Raw genomic sequence first — 19976 nt, forward strand, 5'->3', positions numbered from 1 at the left:
AATGTTGTTTGGACAGATGTCACAATTGCCGAAACCCGGGATTGAACCAGGGACCTTCAGATCTTCAGTCTGACGCTCTCCCAACTGAGCTATTTCGGCACAAAAAAAAACAATGGGAGAAGCACAGACTATATAAAAGCATGCAAAAAACAATGTAGTTAGTTTTAAAAGAAGCTTTCCATAAACGAATAGAGAGGCTTTTGCGACTTCTCTTGGCATTGTACTAGCCATGTTCTACTCAACAAGACAAGGCTTTCAACAGACAAAGTCACTGTCTAGCCTTATACATTAATGTGCAAATAGTAGAAGCGACTGAAAAGCCAAAGATCTGTGAGTCGGCAACTCTAAATGTTGTTTGGACAGATGTCACAATTGCCGAAACCCGGGATTGAACCAGGGACCTTCAGATCTTCAGTCTGACGCTCTCCCAACTGAGCTATTTCGGCACATATGGGAGAAGCACAGACTATATAAAAGCCTTGAAAAAAGAATGTAGCTAGTTTCAAAAGAAGCTTTCCATAAACAATAGAGAGCCTTCTGCGACATCTCTTAGCATTGTACTAGCCATGTTCTACTCAAGAAGACAAGGCTTTCAACAGACAAAGTCACTGTCTAGCCTTATACATCAATGTGCAAATAGTAGAAGCGACTAAAAAAGCCAAATATCTCTGAGTCGGCAACGCTAAATGTTGTTTGGACAGAGGTCACAATTGCCGAAACCCGGGATTGAACCAGGGACCTTCAGATCTTCAGTCTGACGCTCTCCCAACTGAGCTATTTCGGCACATATGGGAGAAGCACAGACTATATAAAAGCCTTGAAAAAAGAATGTAGCTAGTTTCAAAAGAAGCTTTCCATAAACAATAGAGAGCCTTCTGCGACATCTCTTAGCATTGTACTAGCCATGTTCTACTCAAGAAGACAAGGCTTTCAACAGACAAAGTCACTGTCTAGCCTTATACATTAATGTGCAAATAGTAGAAGCGACTGAAAAGCCAAAGATCTGTGAGTCGGCAACTCTAAATGTTGTTTGGACGGATGTCACAATTGCCGAAACCCGGGATTGAACCAGGGACCTTCAGATCTTCAGTCTGACGCTCTCCCAACTGAGCTATTTCGGCACAAAAAAATACAATGGGAGAAGCACAGACTATATAAAAGCATGGAAAAAACAATGTAGTTAGATTTAAAAGAAGCTTTCCATAAACGAATAGAGAGGCTTTTGCGACTTCTCTTGGCATTGTACTAGCCATGTTCTACTCAACAAGACAAGGCTTTCAACAGACAAAGTCACTGTCTAGCCTTATACATCAATGTGCAAATAGTAGAAGCGACTAAAAAAGCCAAATATCTCTGAGTCGGCAACGCTAAATGTTGTTTGGACAGATGTCACAATTGCCGAAACCCGGGATTGAACCAGGGACCTTCAGATCTTCAGTCTGACGCTCTCCCAACTGAGCTATTTCGGCACATATGGGAGAAGCACAGACTATATAAAAGCCTTGAAAAAAGAATGTAGCTAGTTTCAAAAGAAGCTTTCCATAAACAATAGAGAGCCTTCTGCGACATCTCTTAGCATTGTACTAGCCATGTTCTACTCAAGAAGACAAGGCTTTCAACAGACAAAGTCACTGTCTAGCCTTATACATCAATGTGCAAATACTAGAAGCGACTAAAAAAGCCAAATATCTCTGAGTCGGCAACGCTAAATGTTGTTTGGACAGATGTCACAATTGCCGAAACCCGGGATTGAACCAGGGACCTTCAGATCTTCAGTCTGACGCTCTCCCAACTGAGCTATTTCGGCACATATGGGAGAAGCACAGACTATATAAAAGCCTTGAAAAAAGAATGTAGCTAGTTTCAAAAGAAGCTTTCCATAAACAATAGAGAGCCTTCTGCGACATCTCTTAGCATTGTACTAGCCATGTTCTACTCAAGAAGACAAGGCTTTCAACAGACAAAGTTACTGTCTAGCCTTATACATTAATGTGCAAATAGTAGAAGCGACTGAAAAGCCAAAGATCTGTGAGTCGGCAACTCTAAATGTTGTTTGGACAGATGTCACAATTGCCGAAACCCGGGATTGAACCAGGGACCTTCAGATCTTCAGTCTGACGCTCTCCCAACTGAGCTATTTGGGCACAAAAAAAAACAATGGGAGAAGCACAGACTATATAAAAGCATGGAAAAAACAATGTAGTTAGTTTTAAAAGAAGCTTTCCATAAACGAATAGAGAGGCTTTTGCGACGTCTCTTGGCATTGTACTAGCCATGTTCTACTCAACAAGAAATGGCTTTCAACAGACAAAGTCACTGTCTAGCCTTATACATTAATGTGCAAATAGTAGAAGCGACTGAAAAGCCAAAGATCTGTGAGTCGGCAACTCTAAATGTTGTTTGGACAGATGTCACAATTGCCGAAACCCGGGATTGAACCAGGGACTTTCAGATCTTCAGTCTGACGCTCTCCCAACTGAGCTATTTCGGCACAAAAAAAAACAATGGGAGAAGCACAGACTATATAAAAGCATGGGGAAAAGAATGTAGCTAATTTCAAAAGAAGCTTTCCATTAACAATTGAGAGCCTTTTGCTAGATCTCTTAGCATAGTACTAGCCATGTTCTACTCAACAAGACAAGGCTTTCACTGTCCAGCCTTACACATCAATGTGCAAATAGTAGAAGCGACTAAAAATGCCAAATATCTCTGAGTCGGCAACGCTAAATGATGTTTGGACAGATAACACAATTGCCGAAACCCGGGATTGAACCAGGGACCTTCAGATCTTCAGTCTGACGCTCTCCCAACTGAGCTATTTTGGCACATATGGGAGAAGCACAGACTATATAAAAGCATGGGGAAAAGAATGTAGCTAATTTCAAAAGAAGCTTTCCATAAACAATTGAGAGCCTTTTGCTAGATCTCTTAGCATAGTACTATCCATGTTCTACTCAACAAGACAAGGCTTTCACTGTCCAGCCTTACAAATCAATGTGCAAATAGTAGAAGCGACTAAAAAAGCCAAATATCTCTGAGTCGGCAACTCTAAATGTTGTTTGGACAGATGTCACAATTGCCGAAACCCGGGATTGAACCAGGGACCTTCAGATCTTCAGTCTGACGCTCTCCCAACTGAGCTATTTCGGCACAAAAAAAAACAATGGGAGAAGCACAGACTATATAAAAGCATGCAAAAAACAATGTAGTTAGTTTTAAAAGAAGCTTTCCATAAACGAATAGAGAGGCTTTTGCGACTTCTCTTGGCATTGTACTAGCCATGTTCTACTCAACAAGACAAGGCTTTCAACAGACAAAGTCACTGTCTAGCCTTATACATTAATGTGCAAATAGTAGAAGCGACTGAAAAGCCAAAGATCTGTGAGTCGGCAACTCTAAATGTTGTTTGGACAGATGTCACAATTGCCGAAACCCGGGATTGAACCAGGGACCTTCAGATCTTCAGTCTGACGCTCTCCCAACTGAGCTATTTCGGCACAAAAAAAAACAATGGGAGAAGCACAGACTATATAAAAGCATGGGGAAAAGAATGTAGCTAATTTCAAAAGAAGCTTTCCATTAACAATTGAGAGCCTTTTGCTAGATCTCTTAGCATAGTACTAGCCATGTTCTACTCAACAAGACAAGGCTTTCACTGTCCAGCCTTACACATCAATGTGCAAATAGTAGAAGCGACTAAAAATGCCAAATATCTCTGAGTCGGCAACGCTAAATGATGTTTGGACAGATAACACAATTGCCGAAACCCGGGATTGAACCAGGGACCTTCAGATCTTCAGTCTGACGCTCTCCCAACTGAGCTATTTCGGCACAAAAAAAAACAATGGGAGAAGCACAGACTATATAAAAGCATGGAAAAAACAATGTAGTTAGTTTTTAAAGAAGCTTTCCATAAACGAATAGAGAGGCTTTTGCGACTTCTCTTGGCATTGTACTAAGCTGGTTCTACTCAACAAGACAAGACTTTCAACAGACAAAGTCACTGTCTAGCCTTATACATCAATGTGCAAATAGAAGAAGCGACTAAAAAAGCCAAATATCTCTGAGTCGGCAACGCTAAATGTTGTTTGGACAGATGTCACAATTGCCGAAACCCGGGATTGAACCAGGGACCTTCAGATCTTCAGTCTGACGCTCTCCCAACTGAGCTATTTCGGCACATATGGGAGAAGCACAGACTATATAAAAGCCTTGAAAAAAGAATGTAGCTAGTTTCAAAAGAAGCTTTCCATAAACAATAGAGAGCCTTCTGCGACATCTCTTAGCATTGTACTAGCCATGTTCTACTCAAGAAGACAAGGCTTTCAACAGACAAAGTCACTGTCTAGCCTTATACATCAATGTGCAAATACTAGAAGCGACTAAAAAAGCCAAATATCTCTGAGTCGGCAACGCTAAATGTTGTTTGGACAGATGTCACAATTGCCGAAACCCGGGATTGAACCAGGGACCTTCAGATCTTCAGTCTGACGCTCTCCCAACTGAGCTATTTCGGCACATATGGGAGAAGCACAGACTATATAAAAGCCTTGAAAAAAGAATGTAGCTAGTTTCAAAAGAAGCTTTCCATAAACAATAGAGAGCCTTCTGCGACATCTCTTAGCATTGTACTAGCCATGTTCTACTCAAGAAGACAAGGCTTTCAACAGACAAAGTCACTGTCTAGCCTTATACATTAATGTGCAAATAGTAGAAGCGACTGAAAAGCCAAAGATCTGTGAGTCGGCAACTCTAAATGTTGTTTGGACAGATGTCACAATTGCCGAAACCCGGGATTGAACCAGGGACCTTCAGATCTTCAGTCTGACGCTCTCCCAACTGAGCTATTTCGGCACAAAAAAAAACAATGGGAGAAGCACAGACTATATAAAAGCATGCAAAAAACAATGTAGTTAGTTTTAAAAGAAGCTTTCCATAAACGAATAGAGAGGCTTTTGCGACTTCTCTTGGCATTGTACTAGCCATGTTCTACTCAACAAGACAAGGCTTTCAACAGACAAAGTCACTGTCTAGCCTTATACATTAATGTGCAAATAGTAGAAGCGACTGAAAAGCCAAAGATCTGTGAGTCGGCAACTCTAAATGTTGTTTGGACAGATGTCACAATTGCCGAAACCCGGGATTGAACCAGGGACCTTCAGATCTTCAGTCTGACGCTCTCCCAACTGAGCTATTTCGGCACAAAAAAAAACAATGGGAGAAGCACAGACTATATAAAAGCATGCAAAAAACAATGTAGTTAGTTTTAAAAGAAGCTTTCCATAAACGAATAGAGAGGCTTTTGCGACTTCTCTTGGCATTGTACTAGCCATGTTCTACTCAACAAGACAAGGCTTTCAACAGACAAAGTCACTGTCTAGCCTTATACATTAATGTGCAAATAGTAGAAGCGACTGAAAAGCCAAAGATCTGTGAGTCGGCAACTCTAAATGTTGTTTGGACAGATGTCACAATTGCCGAAACCCGGGATTGAACCAGGGACCTTCAGATCTTCAGTCTGACGCTCTCCCAACTGAGCTATTTCGGCACAAAAAAAAACAATGGGAGAAGCACAGACTATATAAAAGCATGGGGAAAAGAATGTAGCTAATTTCAAAAGAAGCTTTCCATTAACAATTCAGAGCCTTTTGCTAGATCTCTTAGCATAGTACTAGCCATGTTCTACTCAACAAGACAAGGCTTTCACTGTCCAGCCTTACACATCAATGTGCAAATAGTAGAAGCGACTAAAAATGCCAAATATCTCTGAGTCGGCAACGCTAAATGATGTTTGGACAGATAACACAATTGCCGAAACCCGGGATTGAACCAGGGACCTTCAGATCTTCAGTCTGACGCTCTCCCAACTGAGCTATTTCGGCACAAAAAAAAACAATGGGAGAAGCACAGACTATATAAAAGCATGGAAAAAACAATGTAGTTAGTTTTTAAAGAAGCTTTCCATAAACGAATAGAGAGGCTTTTGCGACTTCTCTTGGCATTGTACTAAGCTGGTTCTACTCAACAAGACAAGACTTTCAACAGACAAAGTCACTGTCTAGCCTTATACATCAATGTGCAAATAGAAGAAGCGACTAAAAAAGCCAAATATCTCTGAGTCGGCAACGCTAAATGTTGTTTGGACAGATAACACAATTGCCGAAACCCGGGATTGAACCAGGGACCTTCAGATCTTCAGTCTGACGCTCTCCCAACTGAGCTATTTTGGCACATATGGGAGAAGCACAGACTATATAAAAGCATGGGGAAAAGAATGTAGCTAATTTCAAAAGAAGCTTTCCATAAACAATTGAGAGCCTTTTGCTAGATCTCTTAGCATAGTACTATCCATGTTCTACTCAACAAGACAAGGCTTTCACTGTCCAGCCTTACAAATCAATGTGCAAATAGTAGAAGCGACTAAAAAAGCCAAATATCTCTGAGTCGGCAACTCTAAATGTTGTTTGGACAGATGTCACAATTGCCGAAACCCGGGATTGAACCAGGGACCTTCAGATCTTCAGTCTGACGCTCTCCCAACTGAGCTATTTCGGCACAAAAAAAAACAATGGGAGAAGCACAGACTATATAAAAGCATGCAAAAAACAATGTAGTTAGTTTTAAAAGAAGCTTTCCATAAACGAATAGAGAGGCTTTTGCGACTTCTCTTGGCATTGTACTAGCCATGTTCTACTCAACAAGACAAGGCTTTCAACAGACAAAGTCACTGTCTAGCCTTATACATTAATGTGCAAATAGTAGAAGCGACTGAAAAGCCAAAGATCTGTGAGTCGGCAACTCTAAATGTTGTTTGGACAGATGTCACAATTGCCGAAACCCGGGATTGAACCAGGGACCTTCAGATCTTCAGTCTGACGCTCTCCCAACTGAGCTATTTCGGCACAAAAAAAAACAATGGGAGAAGCACAGACTATATAAAAGCATGGGGAAAAGAATGTAGCTAATTTCAAAAGAAGCTTTCCATTAACAATTGAGAGCCTTTTGCTAGATCTCTTAGCATAGTACTAGCCATGTTCTACTCAACAAGACAAGGCTTTCACTGTCCAGCCTTACACATCAATGTGCAAATAGTAGAAGCGACTAAAAATGCCAAATATCTCTGAGTCGGCAACGCTAAATGATGTTTGGACAGATAACACAATTGCCGAAACCCGGGATTGAACCAGGGACCTTCAGATCTTCAGTCTGACGCTCTCCCAACTGAGCTATTTCGGCACAAAAAAAAACAATGGGAGAAGCACAGACTATATAAAAGCATGGAAAAAACAATGTAGTTAGTTTTTAAAGAAGCTTTCCATAAACGAATAGAGAGGCTTTTGCGACTTCTCTTGGCATTGTACTAAGCTGGTTCTACTCAACAAGACAAGACTTTCAACAGACAAAGTCACTGTCTAGCCTTATACATCAATGTGCAAATAGAAGAAGCGACTAAAAAAGCCAAATATCTCTGAGTCGGCAACGCTAAATGTTGTTTGGACAGATGTCACAATTGCCGAAACCCGGGATTGAACCAGGGACCTTCAGATCTTCAGTCTGACGCTCTCCCAACTGAGCTATTTCGGCACATATGGGAGAAGCACAGACTATATAAAAGCCTTGAAAAAAGAATGTAGCTAGTTTCAAAAGAAGCTTTCCATAAACAATAGAGAGCCTTCTGCGACATCTCTTAGCATTGTACTAGCCATGTTCTACTCAAGAAGACAAGGCTTTCAACAGACAAAGTCACTGTCTAGCCTTATACATCAATGTGCAAATACTAGAAGCGACTAAAAAAGCCAAATATCTCTGAGTCGGCAACGCTAAATGTTGTTTGGACAGATGTCACAATTGCCGAAACCCGGGATTGAACCAGGGACCTTCAGATCTTCAGTCTGACGCTCTCCCAACTGAGCTATTTCGGCACATATGGGAGAAGCACAGACTATATAAAAGCCTTGAAAAAAGAATGTAGCTAGTTTCAAAAGAAGCTTTCCATAAACAATAGAGAGCCTTCTGCGACATCTCTTAGCATTGTACTAGCCATGTTCTACTCAAGAAGACAAGGCTTTCAACAGACAAAGTCACTGTCTAGCCTTATACATTAATGTGCAAATAGTAGAAGCGACTGAAAAGCCAAAGATCTGTGAGTCGGCAACTCTAAATGTTGTTTGGACAGATGTCACAATTGCCGAAACCCGGGATTGAACCAGGGACCTTCAGATCTTCAGTCTGACGCTCTCCCAACTGAGCTATTTCGGCACAAAAAAAAACAATGGGAGAAGCACAGACTATATAAAAGCATGCAAAAAACAATGTAGTTAGTTTTAAAAGAAGCTTTCCATAAACGAATAGAGAGGCTTTTGCGACTTCTCTTGGCATTGTACTAGCCATGTTCTACTCAACAAGACAAGGCTTTCAACAGACAAAGTCACTGTCTAGCCTTATACATTAATGTGCAAATAGTAGAAGCGACTGAAAAGCCAAAGATCTGTGAGTCGGCAACTCTAAATGTTGTTTGGACAGATGTCACAATTGCCGAAACCCGGGATTGAACCAGGGACCTTCAGATCTTCAGTCTGACGCTCTCCCAACTGAGCTATTTCGGCACAAAAAAAAACAATGGGAGAAGCACAGACTATATAAAAGCATGGGGAAAAGAATGTAGCTAATTTCAAAAGAAGCTTTCCATTAACAATTGAGAGCCTTTTGCTAGATCTCTTAGCATAGTACTAGCCATGTTCTACTCAACAAGACAAGGCTTTCACTGTCCAGCCTTACACATCAATGTGCAAATAGTAGAAGCGACTAAAAATGCCAAATATCTCTGAGTCGGCAACGCTAAATGATGTTTGGACAGATAACACAATTGCCGAAACCCGGGATTGAACCAGGGACCTTCAGATCTTCAGTCTGACGCTCTCCCAACTGAGCTATTTCGGCACAAAAAAAAACAATGGGAGAAGCACAGACTATATAAAAGCATGGAAAAAACAATGTAGTTAGTTTTTAAAGAAGCTTTCCATAAACGAATAGAGAGGCTTTTGCGACTTCTCTTGGCATTGTACTAAGCTGGTTCTACTCAACAAGACAAGACTTTCAACAGACAAAGTCACTGTCTAGCCTTATACATCAATGTGCAAATAGAAGAAGCGACTAAAAAAGCCAAATATCTCTGAGTCGGCAACGCTAAATGTTGTTTGGACAGATGTCACAATTGCCGAAACCCGGGATTGAACCAGGGACCTTCAGATCTTCAGTCTGACGCTCTCCCAACTGAGCTATTTCGGCACATATGGGAGAAGCACAGACTATATAAAAGCCTTGAAAAAAGAATGTAGCTAGTTTCAAAAGAAGCTTTCCATAAACAATAGAGAGCCTTCTGCGACATCTCTTAGCATTGTACTAGCCATGTTCTACTCAAGAAGACAAGGCTTTCAACAGACAAAGTCACTGTCTAGCCTTATACATCAATGTGCAAATACTAGAAGCGACTAAAAAAGCCAAATATCTCTGAGTCGGCAACGCTAAATGTTGTTTGGACAGATGTCACAATTGCCGAAACCCGGGATTGAACCAGGGACCTTCAGATCTTCAGTCTGACGCTCTCCCAACTGAGCTATTTCGGCACATATGGGAGAAGCACAGACTATATAAAAGCCTTGAAAAAAGAATGTAGCTAGTTTCAAAAGAAGCTTTCCATAAACAATAGAGAGCCTTCTGCGACATCTCTTAGCATTGTACTAGCCATGTTCTACTCAAGAAGACAAGGCTTTCAACAGACAAAGTCACTGTCTAGCCTTATACATTAATGTGCAAATAGTAGAAGCGACTGAAAAGCCAAAGATCTGTGAGTCGGCAACTCTAAATGTTGTTTGGACAGATGTCACAATTGCCGAAACCCGGGATTGAACCAGGGACCTTCAGATCTTCAGTCTGACGCTCTCCCAACTGAGCTATTTCGGCACAAAAAAAAACAATGGGAGAAGCACAGACTATATAAAAGCATGCAAAAAACAATGTAGTTAGTTTTAAAAGAAGCTTTCCATAAACGAATAGAGAGGCTTTTGCGACTTCTCTTGGCATTGTACTAGCCATGTTCTACTCAACAAGACAAGGCTTTCAACAGACAAAGTCACTGTCTAGCCTTATACATTAATGTGCAAATAGTAGAAGCGACTGAAAAGCCAAAGATCTGTGAGTCGGCAACTCTAAATGTTGTTTGGACAGATGTCACAATTGCCGAAACCCGGGATTGAACCAGGGACCTTCACATCTTCAGTCTGACGCTCTCCCAACTGAGCTATTTCGGCACATATGGGAGAAGCACAGACTATATAAAAGCCTTGAAAAAAGAATGTAGCTAGTTTCAAAAGAAGCTTTCCATAAACAATAGAGAGCCTTCTGCGACATCTCTTAGCATTGTACTAGCCATGTTCTACTCAAGAAGACAAGGCTTTCAACAGACAAAGTCACTGTCTAGCCTTATACATCAATGTGCAAATACTAGAAGCGACTAAAAAAGCCAAATATCTCTGAGTCGGCAACGCTAAATGTTGTTTGGACAGATGTCACAATTGCCGAAACCCGGGATTGAACCAGGGACCTTCAGATCTTCAGTCTGACGCTCTCCCAACTGAGCTATTTCGGCACATATGGGAGAAGCACAGACTATATAAAAGCCTTGAAAAAAGAATGTAGCTAGTTTCAAAAGAAGCTTTCCATAAACAATAGAGAGCCTTCTGCGACATCTCTTAGCATTGTACTAGCCATGTTCTACTCAAGAAGACAAGGCTTTCAACAGACAAAGTCACTGTCTAGCCTTATACATTAATGTGCAAATAGTAGAAGCGACTGAAAAGCCAAAGATCTGTGAGTCGGCAACTCTAAATGTTGTTTGGACAGATGTCACAATTGCCGAAACCCGGGATTGAACCAGGGACCTTCAGATCTTCAGTCTGACGCTCTCCCAACTGAGCTATTTCGGCACAAAAAAAAACAATGGGAGAAGCACAGACTATATAAAAGCATGCAAAAAACAATGTAGTTAGTTTTAAAAGAAGCTTTCCATAAACGAATAGAGAGGCTTTTGCGACTTCTCTTGGCATTGTACTAGCCATGTTCTACTCAACAAGACAAGGCTTTCAACAGACAAAGTCACTGTCTAGCCTTATACATTAATGTGCAAATAGTAGAAGCGACTGAAAAGCCAAAGATCTGTGAGTCGGCAACTCTAAATGTTGTTTGGACAGATGTCACAATTGCCGAAACCCGGGATTGAACCAGGGACCTTCACATCTTCAGTCTGACGCTCTCCCAACTGAGCTATTTCGGCACATATGGGAGAAGCACAGACTATATAAAAGCCTTGAAAAAAGAATGTAGCTAGTTTCAAAAGAAGCTTTCCATAAACAATAGAGAGCCTTCTGCGACATCTCTTAGCATTGTACTAGCCATGTTCTACTCAAGAAGACAAGGCTTTCAACAGACAAAGTCACTGTCTAGCCTTATACATCAATGTGCAAATACTAGAAGCGACTAAAAAAGCCAAATATCTCTGAGTCGGCAACGCTAAATGTTGTTTGGACAGATGTCACAATTGCCGAAACCCGGGATTGAACCAGGGACCTTCAGATCTTCAGTCTGACGCTCTCCCAACTGAGCTATTTCGGCACATATGGGAGAAGCACAGACTATATAAAAGCCTTGAAAAAAGAATGTAGCTAGTTTCAAAAGAAGCTTTCCATAAACAATAGAGAGCCTTCTGCGACATCTCTTAGCATTGTACTAGCCATGTTCTACTCAAGAAGACAAGGCTTTCAACAGACAAAGTTACTGTCTAGCCTTATACATTAATGTGCAAATAGTAGAAGCGACTGAAAAGCCAAAGATCTGTGAGTCGGCAACTCTAAATGTTGTTTGGACAGATGTCACAAATGCCGAAACCCGGGATTGAACCAGGGACCTTCAGATCTTCAGTCTGACGCTCTCCCAACTGAGCTATTTCGGCACAAAAAAAAACAATGGGAGAAGCACAGACTATATAAAAGCATGGGGAAAAGAATGTAGCTAATTTCAAAAGAAGCTTTCCATTAACAATTGAGAGCCTTTTGCTAGATCTCTTAGCATAGTACTAGCCATGTTCTACTCAACAAGACAAGGCTTTCACTGTCCAGCCTTACACATCAATGTGCAAATAGTAGAAGCGACTAAAAATGCCAAATATCTCTGAGTCGGCAACGCTAAATGATGTTTGGACAGATAACACAATTGCCGAAACCCGGGATTGAACCAGGGACCTTCAGATCTTCAGTCTGACGCTCTCCCAACTGAGCTATTTCGGCACAAAAAAAAACAATGGGAGAAGCACAGACTATATAAAAGCATGGAAAAAACAATGTAGTTAGTTTTAAAAGAAGCTTTCCATAAGCGAATAGAGAGGCTTTTGCGACTTCTCTTGGCATTGTACTAGCCATGTTCTACTCAACAAGACAAGGCTTTCAACAGACAAAGTCACTGTCTAGCCTTATACATTAATGTGCAAATAGTAGAAGCGACTGAAAAGCCAAAGATCTGTGAGTCGGCAACTCTAAATGTTGTTTGGACAGATGTCACAATTGCCGAAACCCGGGATTGAACCAGGGACCTTCACATCTTCAGTCTGACGCTCTCCCAACTGAGCTATTTCGGCACATATGGGAGAAGCACAGACTATATAAAAGCCTTGAAAAAAGAATGTAGCTAGTTTCAAAAGAAGCTTTCCATAAACAATAGAGAGCCTTCTGCGACATCTCTTAGCATTGTACTAGCCATGTTCTACTCAAGAAGACAAGGCTTTCAACAGACAAAGTCACTGTCTAGCCTTATACATCAATGTGCAAATACTAGAAGCGACTAAAAAAGCCAAATATCTCTGAGTCGGCAACGCTAAATGTTGTTTGGACAGATGTCACAATTGCCGAAACCCGGGATTGAACCAGGGACCTTCAGATCTTCAGTCTGACGCTCTCCCAACTGAGCTATTTCGGCACATATGGGAGAAGCACAGACTATATAAAAGCCTTGAAAAAAGAATGTAGCTAGTTTCAAAAGAAGCTTTCCATAAACAATAGAGAGCCTTCTGCGACATCTCTTAGCATTGTACTAGCCATGTTCTACTCAAGAAGACAAGGCTTTCAACAGACAAAGTCACTGTCTAGCCTTATACATTAATGTGCAAATAGTAGAAGCGACTGAAAAGCCAAAGATCTGTGAGTCGGCAACTCTAAATGTTGTTTGGACAGATGTCACAATTGCCGAAACCCGGGATTGAACCAGGGACCTTCAGATCTTCAGTCTGACGCTCTCCCAACTGAGCTATTTCGGCACAAAAAAAAACAATGGGAGAAGCACAGACTATATAAAAGCATGCAAAAAACAATGTAGTTAGTTTTAAAAGAAGCTTTCCATAAACGAATAGAGAGGCTTTTGCGACTTCTCTTGGCATTGTACTAGCCATGTTCTACTCAACAAGACAAGGCTTTCAACAGACAAAGTCACTGTCTAGCCTTATACATTAATGTGCAAATAGTAGAAGCGACTGAAAAGCCAAAGATCTGTGAGTCGGCAACTCTAAATGTTGTTTGGACAGATGTCACAATTGCCGAAACCCGGGATTGAACCAGGGACCTTCACATCTTCAGTCTGACGCTCTCCCAACTGAGCTATTTCGGCACATATGGGAGAAGCACAGACTATATAAAAGCCTTGAAAAAAGAATGTAGCTAGTTTCAAAAGAAGCTTTCCATAAACAATAGAGAGCCTTCTGCGACATCTCTTAGCATTGTACTAGCCATGTTCTACTCAAGAAGACAAGGCTTTCAACAGACAAAGTCACTGTCTAGCCTTATACATCAATGTGCAAATACTAGAAGCGACTAAAAAAGCCAAATATCTCTGAGTCGGCAACGCTAAATGTTGTTTGGACAGATGTCACAATTGCCGAAACCCGGGATTGAACCAGGGACCTTCAGATCTTCAGTCTGACGCTCTCCCAACTGAGCTATTTCGGCACATATGGGAGAAGCACAGACTATATAAAAGCCTTGAAAAAAGAATGTAGCTAGTTTCAAAAGAAGCTTTCCATAAACAATAGAGAGCCTTCTGCGACATCTCTTAGCATTGTACTAGCCATGTTCTACTCAAGAAGACAAGGCTTTCAACAGACAAAGTTACTGTCTAGCCTTATACATTAATGTGCAAATAGTAGAAGCGACTGAAAAGCCAAAGATCTGTGAGTCGGCAACTCTAAATGTTGTTTGGACAGATGTCACAAATGCCGAAACCCGGGATTGAACCAGGGACCTTCAGATCTTCAGTCTGACGCTCTCCCAACTGAGCTATTTCGGCACAAAAAAAAACAATGGGAGAAGCACAGACTATATAAAAGCATGGGGAAAAGAATGTAGCTAATTTCAAAAGAAGCTTTCCATTAACAATTGAGAGCCTTTTGCTAGATCTCTTAGCATAGTACTAGCCATGTTCTACTCAACAAGACAAGGCTTTCACTGTCCAGCCTTACACATCAATGTGCAAATAGTAGAAGCGACTAAAAATGCCAAATATCTCTGAGTCGGCAACGCTAAATGATGTTTGGACAGATAACACAATTGCCGAAACCCGGGATTGAACCAGGGACCTTCAGATCTTCAGTCTGACGCTCTCCCAACTGAGCTATTTCGGCACAAAAAAAAACAATGGGAGAAGCACAGACTATATAAAAGCATGGAAAAAACAATGTAGTTAGTTTTAAAAGAAGCTTTCCATAAGCGAATAGAGAGGCTTTTGCGACTTCTCTTGGCATTGTACTAGCCATGTTCTACTCAACAAGACAAGGCTTTCAACAGACAAAGTCACTGTCTAGCCTTATACATCAATGTGCAAATAGTAGAAGCGACTGAAAAGCCAAAGATCTGTGAGTCGGCAACTCTAAATGTTGTTTGGACAGATGTCACAATTGCCGAAACCCGGGATTGAACCAGGGACCTTCAGATCTTCAGTCTGACGCTCTCCCAACTGAGCTATTTGGGCACAAAAAAAAACAATGGGAGAAGCACAGACTATATAAAAGCATGGAAAAAACAATGTAGTTAGTTTTAAAAGAAGCTTTCCATAAACGAATAGAGAGGCTTTTGCGACGTCTCTTGGCATTGTACTAGCCATGTTCTACTCAACAAGAAATGGCTTTCAACAGACAAAGTCACTGTCTAGCCTTATACATTAATGTGCAAATAGTAGAAGCGACTGAAAAGCCAAAGATCTGTGAGTCGGCAACTCTAAATGTTGTTTGGACAGATGTCACAATTGCCGAAACCCGGGATTGAACCAGGGACTTTCAGATCTTCAGTCTGACGCTCTCCCAACTGAGCTATTTCGGCACAAAAAAAAACAATGGGAGAAGCACAGACTATATAAAAGCATGGGGAAAAGAATGTAGCTAATTTCAAAAGAAGCTTTCCATTAACAATTGAGAGCCTTTTGCTAGATCTCTTAGCATAGTACTAGCCATGTTCTACTCAACAAGACAAGGCTTTCACTGTCCAGCCTTACACATCAATGTGCAAATAGTAGAAGCGACTAAAAATGCCAAATATCTCTGAGTCGGCAACGCTAAATGATGTTTGGACAGATAACACAATTGCCGAAACCCGGGATTGAACCAGGGACCTTCAGATCTTCAGTCTGACGCTCTCCCAACTGAGCTATTTCGGCACAAAAAAAAAACAATGGGAGAAGCACAGACTATATAAAAGCATGGAAAAAACAATGTAGTTAGTTTTTAAAGAAGCTTTCCATAAACGAATAGAGAGGCTTTTGCGACTTCTCTTGGCATTGTACTAAGCTGGTTCTACTCAACAAGACAAGACTTTCAACAGACAAAGTCACTGTCTAGCCTTATACATCAATGTGCAAATAGAAGAAGCGACTAAAAAAGCCAAATATCTCTGAGTCGGCAACGCTAAATGTTGTTTGGACAGATGTCACAATTGCCGAAACCCGGGATTGAACCAGGGACCTTCAGATCTTCAGTCTGACGCTCTCCCAACTGAGCTATTTCGGCACATATGGGAGAAGCACAGACTATATAAAAGCCTTGAAAAAAGAATGTAGCTAGTTTCAAAAGAAGCTTTCCATAAACAATAGAGAGCCTTCTGCGACATCTCTTAGCATTGTACTAGCCATGTTCTACTCAAGAAGACAAGGCTTTCAACAGACAAAGTCACTGTCTAGCCTTATACATCAATGTGCAAATACTAGAAGCGACTAAAAAAGCCAAATATCTCTGAGTCGGCAACGCTAAATGTTGTTTGGACAGATGTCACAATTGCCGAAACCCGGGATTGAACCAGGGACCTTCAGATCTTCAGTCTGACGCTCTCCCAACTGAGCTATTTCGGCACATATGGGAGAAGCACAGACTATATAAAAGCCTTGAAAAAAGAATGTAGCTAGTTTCAAAAGAAGCTTTCCATAAACAATAGAGAGCCTTCTGCGACATCTCTTAGCATTGTACTAGCCATGTTCTACTCAAGAAGACAAGGCTTTCAACAGACAAAGTCACTGTCTAGCCTTATACATTAATGTGCAAATAGTAGAAGCGACTGAAAAGCCAAAGATCTGTGAGTCGGCAACTCTAAATGTTGTTTGGACAGATGTCACAATTGCCGAAACCCGGGATTGAACCAGGGACCTTCAGATCTTCAGTCTGACGCTCTCCCAACTGAGCTATTTCGGCACAAAAAAAAACAATGGGAGAAGCACAGACTATATAAAAGCATGCAAAAAACAATGTAGTTAGTTTTAAAAGAAGCTTTCCATAAACGAATAGAGAGGCTTTTGCGACTTCTCTTGGCATTGTACTAGCCATGTTCTACTCAACAAGACAAGGCTTTCAACAGACAAAGTCACTGTCTAGCCTTATACATTAATGTGCAAATAGTAGAAGCGACTGAAAAGCCAAAGATCTGTGAGTCGGCAACTCTAAATGTTGTTTGGACAGATGTCACAATTGCCGAAACCCGGGATTGAACCAGGGACCTTCACATCTTCAGTCTGACGCTCTCCCAACTGAGCTATTTCGGCACATATGGGAGAAGCACAGACTATATAAAAGCCTTGAAAAAAGAATGTAGCTAGTTTCAAAAGAAGCTTTCCATAAACAATAGAGAGCCTTCTGCGACATCTCTTAGCATTGTACTAGCCATGTTCTACTCAAGAAGACAAGGCTTTCAACAGACAAAGTCACTGTCTAGCCTTATACATCAATGTGCAAATACTAGAAGCGACTAAAAAAGCCAAATATCTCTGAGTCGGCAACGCTAAATGTTGTTTGGACAGATGTCACAATTGCCGAAACCCGGGATTGAACCAGGGACCTTCAGATCTTCAGTCTGACGCTCTCCCAACTGAGCTATTTCGGCACATATGGGAGAAGCACAGACTATATAAAAGCCTTGAAAAAAGAATGTAGCTAGTTTCAAAAGAAGCTTTCCATAAACAATAGAGAGCCTTCTGCGACATCTCTTAGCATTGTACTAGCCATGTTCTACTCAAGAAGACAAGGCTTTCAACAGACAAAGTTACTGTCTAGCCTTATACATTAATGTGCAAATAGTAGAAGCGACTGAAAAGCCAAAGATCTGTGAGTCGGCAACTCTAAATGTTGTTTGGACAGATGTCACAATTGCCGAAACCCGGGATTGAACCAGGGACCTTCAGATCTTCAGTCTGACGCTCTCCCAACTGAGCTATTTCGGCACAAAAAAAAACAATGGGAGAAGCACAGACTATATAAAAGCATGGGGAAAAGAATGTAGCTAATTTCAAAAGAAGCTTTCCATTAACAATTGAGAGCCTTTTGCTAGATCTCTTAGCATAGTACTAGCCATGTTCTACTCAACAAGACAAGGCTTTCACTGTCCAGCCTTACACATCAATGTGCAAATAGTAGAAGCGACTAAAAATGCCAAATATCTCTGAGTCGGCAACGCTAAATGATGTTTGGACAGATAACACAATTGCCGAAACCCGGGATTGAACCAGGGACCTTCAGATCTTCAGTCTGACGCTCTCCCAACTGAGCTATTTCGGCACAAAAAAAAACAATGGGAGAAGCACAGACTATATAAAAGCATGGAAAAAACAATGTAGTTAGTTTTAAAAGAAGCTTTCCATAAGCGAATAGAGAGGCTTTTGCGACTTCTCTTGGCATTGTACTAGCCATGTTCTACTCAACAAGACAAGGCTTTCAACAGACAAAGTCACTGTCTAGCCTTATACATCAATGTGCAAATAGTAGAAGCGACTGAAAAGCCAAAGATCTGTGAGTCGGCAACTCTAAATGTTGTTTGGACAGATGTCACAATTGCCGAAACCCGGGATTGAACCAGGGACCTTCAGATCTTCAGTCTGACGCTCTCCCAACTGAGCTATTTGGGCACAAAAAAAAACAATGGGAGAAGCACAGACTATATAAAAGCATGGAAAAAACAATGTAGTTAGTTTTAAAAGAAGCTTTCCATAAACGAATAGAGAGGCTTTTGCGACGTCTCTTGGCATTGTACTAGCCATGTTCTACTCAACAAGAAATGGCTTTCAACAGACAAAGTCACTGTCTAGCCTTATACATTAATGTGCAAATAGTAGAAGCGACTGAAAAGCCAAAGATCTGTGAGTCGGCAACTCTAAATGTTGTTTGGACAGATGTCACAATTGCCGAAACCCGGGATTGAACCAGGGACTTTCAGATCTTCAGTCTGACGCTCTCCCAACTGAGCTATTTCGGCACAAAAAAAAACAATGGGAGAAGCACAGACTATATAAAAGCATGGGGAAAAGAATGTAGCTAATTTCAAAAGAAGCTTTCCATTAACAATTGAGAGCCTTTTGCTAGATCTCTTAGCATAGTACTAGCCATGTTCTACTCAACAAGACAAGGCTTTCACTGTCCAGCCTTACACATCAATGTGCAAATAGTAGAAGCGACTAAAAATGCCAAATATCTCTGAGTCGGCAACGCTAAATGATGTTTGGACAGATAACACAATTGCCGAAACCCGGGATTGAACCAGGGACCTTCAGATCTTCAGTCTGACGCTCTCCCAACTGAGCTATTTCGGCACAAAAAAAAACAATGGGAGAAGCACAGACTATATAAAAGCATGGAAAAAACAATGTAGTTAGTTTTTAAAGAAGCTTTCCATAAACGAATAGAGAGGCTTTTGCGACTTCTCTTGGCATTGTACTAAGCTGGTTCTACTCAACAAGACAAGACTTTCAACAGACAAAGTCACTGTCTAGCCTTATACATCAATGTGCAAATAGAAGAAGCGACTAAAAAAGCCAAATATCTCTGAGTCGGCAACGCTAAATGTTGTTTGGACAGATGTCACAATTGCCGAAACCCGGGATTGAACCAGGGACCTTCAGATCTTCAGTCTGACGCTCTCCCAACTGAGCTATTTCGGCACATATGGGAGAAGCACAGACTATATAAAAGCCTTGAAAAAAGAATGTAGCTAGTTTCAAAAGAAGCTTTCCATAAACAATAGAGAGCCTTCTGCGACATCTCTTAGCATTGTACTAGCCATGTTCTACTCAAGAAGACAAGGCTTTCAACAGACAAAGTCACTGTCTAGCCTTATACATCAATGTGCAAATACTAGAAGCGACTAAAAAAGCCAAATATCTCTGAGTCGGCAACGCTAAATGTTGTTTGGACAGATGTCACAATTGCCGAAACCCGGGATTGAACCAGGGACCTTCAGATCTTCAGTCTGACGCTCTCCCAACTGAGCTATTTCGGCACATATGGGAGAAGCACAGACTATATAAAAGCCTTGAAAAAAGAATGTAGCTAGTTTCAAAAGAAGCTTTCCATAAACAATAGAGAGCCTTCTGCGACATCTCTTAGCATTGTACTAGCCATGTTCTACTCAAGA

The 19976-nt window shown here is 41.1% G+C and overlaps 1 protein-coding gene and 59 non-coding genes across 60 annotated transcripts in view; all 60 read right to left on the minus strand.

The window, feature by feature from the left end:
* The window catches only part of mfsd4aa (major facilitator superfamily domain containing 4Aa), a 189215-nt gene that overhangs the window by 50834 nt on the left and 118405 nt on the right, over positions 1-19976 (minus strand). The window lies entirely within an intron of this gene.
* trnaf-gaa (transfer RNA phenylalanine (anticodon GAA)) lies at positions 27-99 on the minus strand. The gene has a single exon. It is a non-coding gene; the product is annotated as a tRNA-Phe (tRNA).
* trnaf-gaa (transfer RNA phenylalanine (anticodon GAA)) lies at positions 374-446 on the minus strand. The gene has a single exon. It is a non-coding gene; the product is annotated as a tRNA-Phe (tRNA).
* trnaf-gaa (transfer RNA phenylalanine (anticodon GAA)) lies at positions 712-784 on the minus strand. The gene has a single exon. It is a non-coding gene; the product is annotated as a tRNA-Phe (tRNA).
* Positions 1049-1121, minus strand: trnaf-gaa (transfer RNA phenylalanine (anticodon GAA)). Its single transcript has one exon. It is a non-coding gene; the product is annotated as a tRNA-Phe (tRNA).
* Positions 1397-1469, minus strand: trnaf-gaa (transfer RNA phenylalanine (anticodon GAA)). Its single transcript has one exon. It is a non-coding gene; the product is annotated as a tRNA-Phe (tRNA).
* trnaf-gaa (transfer RNA phenylalanine (anticodon GAA)) lies at positions 1735-1807 on the minus strand. Its single transcript has one exon. It is a non-coding gene; the product is annotated as a tRNA-Phe (tRNA).
* trnaf-gaa (transfer RNA phenylalanine (anticodon GAA)) lies at positions 2072-2144 on the minus strand. Its single transcript has one exon. It is a non-coding gene; the product is annotated as a tRNA-Phe (tRNA).
* Positions 2419-2491, minus strand: trnaf-gaa (transfer RNA phenylalanine (anticodon GAA)). Its single transcript has one exon. It is a non-coding gene; the product is annotated as a tRNA-Phe (tRNA).
* On the minus strand, positions 2753-2825 carry trnaf-gaa (transfer RNA phenylalanine (anticodon GAA)). Its single transcript has one exon. It is a non-coding gene; the product is annotated as a tRNA-Phe (tRNA).
* On the minus strand, positions 3078-3150 carry trnaf-gaa (transfer RNA phenylalanine (anticodon GAA)). The gene has a single exon. It is a non-coding gene; the product is annotated as a tRNA-Phe (tRNA).
* Positions 3425-3497, minus strand: trnaf-gaa (transfer RNA phenylalanine (anticodon GAA)). Its single transcript has one exon. It is a non-coding gene; the product is annotated as a tRNA-Phe (tRNA).
* trnaf-gaa (transfer RNA phenylalanine (anticodon GAA)) lies at positions 3759-3831 on the minus strand. The gene has a single exon. It is a non-coding gene; the product is annotated as a tRNA-Phe (tRNA).
* Positions 4107-4179, minus strand: trnaf-gaa (transfer RNA phenylalanine (anticodon GAA)). The gene has a single exon. It is a non-coding gene; the product is annotated as a tRNA-Phe (tRNA).
* trnaf-gaa (transfer RNA phenylalanine (anticodon GAA)) lies at positions 4445-4517 on the minus strand. Its single transcript has one exon. It is a non-coding gene; the product is annotated as a tRNA-Phe (tRNA).
* Positions 4782-4854, minus strand: trnaf-gaa (transfer RNA phenylalanine (anticodon GAA)). Its single transcript has one exon. It is a non-coding gene; the product is annotated as a tRNA-Phe (tRNA).
* Positions 5129-5201, minus strand: trnaf-gaa (transfer RNA phenylalanine (anticodon GAA)). The gene has a single exon. It is a non-coding gene; the product is annotated as a tRNA-Phe (tRNA).
* trnaf-gaa (transfer RNA phenylalanine (anticodon GAA)) lies at positions 5476-5548 on the minus strand. Its single transcript has one exon. It is a non-coding gene; the product is annotated as a tRNA-Phe (tRNA).
* Positions 5810-5882, minus strand: trnaf-gaa (transfer RNA phenylalanine (anticodon GAA)). Its single transcript has one exon. It is a non-coding gene; the product is annotated as a tRNA-Phe (tRNA).
* Positions 6158-6230, minus strand: trnaf-gaa (transfer RNA phenylalanine (anticodon GAA)). Its single transcript has one exon. It is a non-coding gene; the product is annotated as a tRNA-Phe (tRNA).
* trnaf-gaa (transfer RNA phenylalanine (anticodon GAA)) lies at positions 6483-6555 on the minus strand. The gene has a single exon. It is a non-coding gene; the product is annotated as a tRNA-Phe (tRNA).
* On the minus strand, positions 6830-6902 carry trnaf-gaa (transfer RNA phenylalanine (anticodon GAA)). Its single transcript has one exon. It is a non-coding gene; the product is annotated as a tRNA-Phe (tRNA).
* trnaf-gaa (transfer RNA phenylalanine (anticodon GAA)) lies at positions 7164-7236 on the minus strand. The gene has a single exon. It is a non-coding gene; the product is annotated as a tRNA-Phe (tRNA).
* trnaf-gaa (transfer RNA phenylalanine (anticodon GAA)) lies at positions 7512-7584 on the minus strand. The gene has a single exon. It is a non-coding gene; the product is annotated as a tRNA-Phe (tRNA).
* Positions 7850-7922, minus strand: trnaf-gaa (transfer RNA phenylalanine (anticodon GAA)). The gene has a single exon. It is a non-coding gene; the product is annotated as a tRNA-Phe (tRNA).
* On the minus strand, positions 8187-8259 carry trnaf-gaa (transfer RNA phenylalanine (anticodon GAA)). Its single transcript has one exon. It is a non-coding gene; the product is annotated as a tRNA-Phe (tRNA).
* trnaf-gaa (transfer RNA phenylalanine (anticodon GAA)) lies at positions 8534-8606 on the minus strand. The gene has a single exon. It is a non-coding gene; the product is annotated as a tRNA-Phe (tRNA).
* On the minus strand, positions 8868-8940 carry trnaf-gaa (transfer RNA phenylalanine (anticodon GAA)). The gene has a single exon. It is a non-coding gene; the product is annotated as a tRNA-Phe (tRNA).
* Positions 9216-9288, minus strand: trnaf-gaa (transfer RNA phenylalanine (anticodon GAA)). The gene has a single exon. It is a non-coding gene; the product is annotated as a tRNA-Phe (tRNA).
* Positions 9554-9626, minus strand: trnaf-gaa (transfer RNA phenylalanine (anticodon GAA)). The gene has a single exon. It is a non-coding gene; the product is annotated as a tRNA-Phe (tRNA).
* trnaf-gaa (transfer RNA phenylalanine (anticodon GAA)) lies at positions 9891-9963 on the minus strand. The gene has a single exon. It is a non-coding gene; the product is annotated as a tRNA-Phe (tRNA).
* Positions 10238-10310, minus strand: trnaf-gaa (transfer RNA phenylalanine (anticodon GAA)). The gene has a single exon. It is a non-coding gene; the product is annotated as a tRNA-Phe (tRNA).
* Positions 10576-10648, minus strand: trnaf-gaa (transfer RNA phenylalanine (anticodon GAA)). Its single transcript has one exon. It is a non-coding gene; the product is annotated as a tRNA-Phe (tRNA).
* Positions 10913-10985, minus strand: trnaf-gaa (transfer RNA phenylalanine (anticodon GAA)). The gene has a single exon. It is a non-coding gene; the product is annotated as a tRNA-Phe (tRNA).
* Positions 11260-11332, minus strand: trnaf-gaa (transfer RNA phenylalanine (anticodon GAA)). Its single transcript has one exon. It is a non-coding gene; the product is annotated as a tRNA-Phe (tRNA).
* Positions 11598-11670, minus strand: trnaf-gaa (transfer RNA phenylalanine (anticodon GAA)). Its single transcript has one exon. It is a non-coding gene; the product is annotated as a tRNA-Phe (tRNA).
* trnaf-gaa (transfer RNA phenylalanine (anticodon GAA)) lies at positions 11935-12007 on the minus strand. Its single transcript has one exon. It is a non-coding gene; the product is annotated as a tRNA-Phe (tRNA).
* trnaf-gaa (transfer RNA phenylalanine (anticodon GAA)) lies at positions 12269-12341 on the minus strand. The gene has a single exon. It is a non-coding gene; the product is annotated as a tRNA-Phe (tRNA).
* Positions 12616-12688, minus strand: trnaf-gaa (transfer RNA phenylalanine (anticodon GAA)). Its single transcript has one exon. It is a non-coding gene; the product is annotated as a tRNA-Phe (tRNA).
* On the minus strand, positions 12954-13026 carry trnaf-gaa (transfer RNA phenylalanine (anticodon GAA)). The gene has a single exon. It is a non-coding gene; the product is annotated as a tRNA-Phe (tRNA).
* On the minus strand, positions 13291-13363 carry trnaf-gaa (transfer RNA phenylalanine (anticodon GAA)). The gene has a single exon. It is a non-coding gene; the product is annotated as a tRNA-Phe (tRNA).
* trnaf-gaa (transfer RNA phenylalanine (anticodon GAA)) lies at positions 13638-13710 on the minus strand. The gene has a single exon. It is a non-coding gene; the product is annotated as a tRNA-Phe (tRNA).
* On the minus strand, positions 13976-14048 carry trnaf-gaa (transfer RNA phenylalanine (anticodon GAA)). The gene has a single exon. It is a non-coding gene; the product is annotated as a tRNA-Phe (tRNA).
* On the minus strand, positions 14313-14385 carry trnaf-gaa (transfer RNA phenylalanine (anticodon GAA)). Its single transcript has one exon. It is a non-coding gene; the product is annotated as a tRNA-Phe (tRNA).
* On the minus strand, positions 14647-14719 carry trnaf-gaa (transfer RNA phenylalanine (anticodon GAA)). The gene has a single exon. It is a non-coding gene; the product is annotated as a tRNA-Phe (tRNA).
* On the minus strand, positions 14994-15066 carry trnaf-gaa (transfer RNA phenylalanine (anticodon GAA)). Its single transcript has one exon. It is a non-coding gene; the product is annotated as a tRNA-Phe (tRNA).
* On the minus strand, positions 15341-15413 carry trnaf-gaa (transfer RNA phenylalanine (anticodon GAA)). The gene has a single exon. It is a non-coding gene; the product is annotated as a tRNA-Phe (tRNA).
* On the minus strand, positions 15675-15747 carry trnaf-gaa (transfer RNA phenylalanine (anticodon GAA)). Its single transcript has one exon. It is a non-coding gene; the product is annotated as a tRNA-Phe (tRNA).
* On the minus strand, positions 16024-16096 carry trnaf-gaa (transfer RNA phenylalanine (anticodon GAA)). Its single transcript has one exon. It is a non-coding gene; the product is annotated as a tRNA-Phe (tRNA).
* Positions 16362-16434, minus strand: trnaf-gaa (transfer RNA phenylalanine (anticodon GAA)). Its single transcript has one exon. It is a non-coding gene; the product is annotated as a tRNA-Phe (tRNA).
* trnaf-gaa (transfer RNA phenylalanine (anticodon GAA)) lies at positions 16699-16771 on the minus strand. The gene has a single exon. It is a non-coding gene; the product is annotated as a tRNA-Phe (tRNA).
* On the minus strand, positions 17046-17118 carry trnaf-gaa (transfer RNA phenylalanine (anticodon GAA)). Its single transcript has one exon. It is a non-coding gene; the product is annotated as a tRNA-Phe (tRNA).
* Positions 17384-17456, minus strand: trnaf-gaa (transfer RNA phenylalanine (anticodon GAA)). The gene has a single exon. It is a non-coding gene; the product is annotated as a tRNA-Phe (tRNA).
* On the minus strand, positions 17721-17793 carry trnaf-gaa (transfer RNA phenylalanine (anticodon GAA)). The gene has a single exon. It is a non-coding gene; the product is annotated as a tRNA-Phe (tRNA).
* Positions 18055-18127, minus strand: trnaf-gaa (transfer RNA phenylalanine (anticodon GAA)). The gene has a single exon. It is a non-coding gene; the product is annotated as a tRNA-Phe (tRNA).
* On the minus strand, positions 18402-18474 carry trnaf-gaa (transfer RNA phenylalanine (anticodon GAA)). Its single transcript has one exon. It is a non-coding gene; the product is annotated as a tRNA-Phe (tRNA).
* On the minus strand, positions 18749-18821 carry trnaf-gaa (transfer RNA phenylalanine (anticodon GAA)). The gene has a single exon. It is a non-coding gene; the product is annotated as a tRNA-Phe (tRNA).
* trnaf-gaa (transfer RNA phenylalanine (anticodon GAA)) lies at positions 19083-19155 on the minus strand. Its single transcript has one exon. It is a non-coding gene; the product is annotated as a tRNA-Phe (tRNA).
* On the minus strand, positions 19431-19503 carry trnaf-gaa (transfer RNA phenylalanine (anticodon GAA)). The gene has a single exon. It is a non-coding gene; the product is annotated as a tRNA-Phe (tRNA).
* On the minus strand, positions 19769-19841 carry trnaf-gaa (transfer RNA phenylalanine (anticodon GAA)). The gene has a single exon. It is a non-coding gene; the product is annotated as a tRNA-Phe (tRNA).

This window comes from Pungitius pungitius, chromosome 8, assembly GCF_949316345.1.
Source record: "Pungitius pungitius chromosome 8, fPunPun2.1, whole genome shotgun sequence".
Taxonomy (NCBI): Eukaryota; Metazoa; Chordata; class Actinopteri; order Perciformes; family Gasterosteidae; genus Pungitius; species Pungitius pungitius.